General features: G+C 39.0%; 1 long non-coding RNA gene across 1 annotated transcript; it reads left to right on the forward strand.

Moving 5' to 3' along the window:
* Positions 1-667: 667 nt before the first annotated feature.
* LOC120437476 lies at positions 668-2,581 on the forward strand. The gene is made up of 4 exons (XR_005611160.1): positions 668-688; positions 1,066-1,532; positions 1,647-1,737; positions 2,115-2,581. It is a non-coding gene; the product is annotated as an uncharacterized LOC120437476 (long non-coding RNA).
* The last annotated feature ends 309 nt before the right edge of the window (positions 2,582-2,890 follow it).

The following is a 2,890-nucleotide window of genomic DNA, read 5'->3' on the forward strand; positions in this document are numbered from 1 at the left end:
TTACCACAAATGCAATGTCTTTTGGACTCATTGGAAATGATGAATTGCCAACCAATTATTGTTTGTGGAGACTTCAATGAGGACCTTCTGAGCAGAGGAAAAAAACCCATCCAAGAACTGTTTCAGTCAAGAGGATATGCACAACTTATTACTGCTGCAACCACAGAAAAACACACATTGATTGATCACCTTTACATATCACAGCCATACGCCTGCCTCCAATCAGGTGTTCTGAATACATATCACAGTTATCACAACCCCATTTATTGTGTAATTCACTAACACAAAATGACTGCAAGGTTGTGAGGATATGGACTTGCCAAGTGATCTTAGTGTCTTTGCAACTGAGCACACTCTACCAGCAACACTGACAGCTCACCAGTGGGAGCTGATAGATAAGACTGCTCTCATCCATTGAAGAGCTGACCAGAAACGTGAACAGAAAGACTGCAACTGCACCTGATGGGATCCCTGCCATAACAGGTAATTGTATTTTTGTTTCTTACTTTATATTGTAACATTTGATATTGATATTGTTTGAAACAAACTATAATCTCATCCATTCATTAAGGCATCCATTCATTCATAACTCCTCAGATGTGTTCTGTCCAGTGAAGGCAGTGGAGAAGCCCTACACTAATCTTGAAACTGTGCCACGCTACAAGAAACCGGCTACAAGGATGGGCAGGTATAGTGAAATTAAAATGCACCTTTTGTTCAACAGGTTTATATACAGTCAAGTGATCAAAAGACACCAGTATTAAACCCATTTAAACCAACTACATGCTTGGATTGGAACTCTATACAGGCCACCAAATTACAGCCACGTGTGGTTTTTACCTCACATAGCAACTTACCTCATCCAAAGACACCAGTATTAAGCCAATTTCTTTTTTTACTACCTTTTTAATATAGTTTTGGGTCATTTAGTTCTAAAGTTAGATTTGTTTTTGCAATTATTTATTAGAACTTCATTACTTGCCAGTTTGCCAACTGAAGAGCTGCGCTTTGTGATGTCTCTTGTTGTATTGTTTTAAATTGTGTTTTCCTTTTATCTGTTTCTAGCTGTTTTCGCAAAGTCAGCCAACCTCTTGCTTCCAAATGACCCTTATCCAGAAGTATCCGTGAGTGCCTCATCAACAGAAACTAAAGTGGAGACCTACCTCTCAGAGAAAAACGCACACATAAGAAAAGCCGACCCACTTCAGTACTGGGAAGAACATCCTAATCTGTTTCCCTCTATGGCTGCTGTTGCGATCCCAGTGTGCCCCCTGTAGCTCTGTGGAGAGTTTTGGATTTGTTTACATCTCACCCAACCGCTCACGGCAGATGGCTGCACCTCTCTAAGCCTGGTTCTGCCGGAGGTTTCTTCCTGTTAAAAGGGAGTTTTTCTGAACACACTCTACCACCAACAAGGACAGCTCACCAGTGGGAACTGATTGATAAGACTGCTGATGTGCTCTCATCCATTGAAGAGCTGACCAGAAACGTGAACAGAAAGACTGCACCTGATGGGATCCCTGCCATAACAGGTCATTTGTATTTTTTTGTTTCTTACTTTATATTCTAACATTTATTGATATTGTTTGAAACAAACTATAATCTCATCCATTCATCAAGTCATCCATCCATTCATAACTCCTCAGATGTGTTCTGTCCAGTGAAGGCAGTGGAGAAGCCCTACACTAATCTTGAAACTGTGCCACGCTACTAGAAACCGGCTACAAGGATGGGCAGGTATAGTGAAATTAAAATGCACCTTTTGTTCAACAGGTTTATATACAGTCAAGTGATCAAAAGACACCAGTATTAAACCCATTTAAGCCAACTACATGCTTGGATTGGAACTCTATACAGGCCACCAAATTACAGCCACGTGTGGTTTTTACCTCGCATAGCAACTTACCTCATCCAAAGACACCAGTATTAAGCCAATTTCTTTTTTTACTACCTTTTTAATATAGTTTTGGGTCATTTAGTTCTAAAGTTAGATTTGTTTTTGCAATTATTTATTAGAACTTCATTACTTGCCAGTTTGCTAACTGAAGAGCTGCGCTTTGTGATGTCTCTTGTTTTATTGTTTTAAATTGTGTTTTACTTTTATCTGTTTCTAGCTGTTTTCGCAAAGTCAGCCAACCTCTTGCTTCCAAATGACCCTTATCCAGAAGTATCCGTGAGTGCCTCATCAACAGAAACTAAAGTGGAGACCTACCTCTCAGAGAAAAACGCACACATAAGAAAAGCCGACCCACTTCAGTACTGGGAAGAACATCCTAATCTGTTTCCCTCTATGGCTGCTGTTGCGATCCCAGTGTGCCCCCTGTAGCTCTGTGGACAGTTTTGGATTTGTTTACATCTCACCCCAACCGCTCACCGCAGATGGCCGCCCCTCCCTGAGCCTGGTTCTGCCGGAGGTTTCTTCCTATCAAAAGGGAGTTTTTCCTTCCCACTGTCGCCAAAGTGATTGCTCATAGGGGGTCATATGATTGTTGGGTTTATCTATATACATTAATGCTTGTATGCTTTTCATTTATACTTTTGCCTTACTCTTCAGTTCATAATATAAAGTTACTTGAATGTTTTCCTTTTCCTTTTTTATTTTATATTGCTTTGCTATTTACCACAATCTAAATATCATGTTTAAATGTCATACATTATTGTAAATGGTATTTGTACAAAATATTGTTTGAATAACATGATACATTTAGTCCCACAAGGAAATTTCATAATTTGCATGTGGAATTTCCCTTTCACATTAAAATACCTTTGAAATACAAATTGAATACCGATTAATGGACATTTATTTCTACCACTTTAAATGACTCAAAACTGTAAAATCTAAATTGTAACTTCTCTTGAACACCTGACACTAAAGCATAATTTATTTTAT

The sequence above is a fragment of the Oreochromis aureus genome, linkage group 3, assembly GCF_013358895.1.
Source record: "Oreochromis aureus strain Israel breed Guangdong linkage group 3, ZZ_aureus, whole genome shotgun sequence".
Classification (NCBI taxonomy): domain Eukaryota; kingdom Metazoa; phylum Chordata; class Actinopteri; order Cichliformes; family Cichlidae; genus Oreochromis; species Oreochromis aureus.